General features: G+C 42.9%; 1 non-coding gene across 1 annotated transcript; it reads left to right on the top strand.

The window, feature by feature from the left end:
• Positions 1-257: 257 nt before the first annotated feature.
• Positions 258-460, top strand: LOC111824803. Its single transcript, XR_002827878.1, has one exon. It is a non-coding gene; the product is annotated as a small nucleolar RNA SNORA74 (small nucleolar RNA).
• Positions 461-718: the final 258 nt, after the last annotated feature.

Genomic DNA, 718 nt, shown 5'->3' with positions numbered 1-718 from the left:
GGTGGAGCCCTCATGAATAGGATTAATAACCTTTTCAAAGTATATCGCAATGCTAGGCTTAACAGGAGATGACTTCATATGTTATATAAATGTCTAACCACTATTTTGTGCACTTGAAACTAATATTGAATGTCATCCCTAATTGAAAAAAAATAAATTAGTAAAACAATTTTAATAAAAATAAAAATGCAAATCAGAGTGGTCTTTAAAAAATATAAATCAGATCATTTCACTCTGTGCCTAAAAGACTTAAGCGCTCCAGCAGTTGTCAGCTCTCCAGACAGAATCATGCCTGTGAGGGTGTTACACTGCTGGGAGAGGAATGCCTTGTCTTCTTCCTCCAGTTGCTCCCTTCATTGCTCTGGTGATGTGTGGCACTGGTGCAAGGCAGTACTGTGCTTCCTCAAGAGTGAGCTAATCATCACTTTCGCTGCTTAGTTGTAGTGTGGGAGCAGACACAGAAAAAATAAATTTAAGCCTCAAAGATTCTAACAGCATTTCAACCCACCAAACGGACCTCTATCCTCCCTTCCCTACACTCCACCCAGCCTGGCTCATCCAGCCTTGAGGAAAGAAGGCAGGGATAGTGCTGCTCAGGAAGCCCGTGAGCGTGCATGTGGTCAGAAGTCTGGAGAGAGCTCCAGTTCTCTTAGGATAGAAATGGAGGGATGAATCTGCTGAAATCAGCCACCCATGAGGGGACTCTACTTCTCACTAC

The sequence above is a fragment of the Myotis lucifugus genome, unplaced genomic scaffold, assembly GCF_000147115.1.
Source record: "Myotis lucifugus unplaced genomic scaffold, Myoluc2.0 scaffold_7390, whole genome shotgun sequence".
NCBI classification, from domain to species: Eukaryota; Metazoa; Chordata; class Mammalia; order Chiroptera; family Vespertilionidae; genus Myotis; species Myotis lucifugus.
The sequence above is the reverse complement of the archived record's forward strand: the minus strand, read 5'-3'. Positions and strand labels throughout refer to the sequence as shown.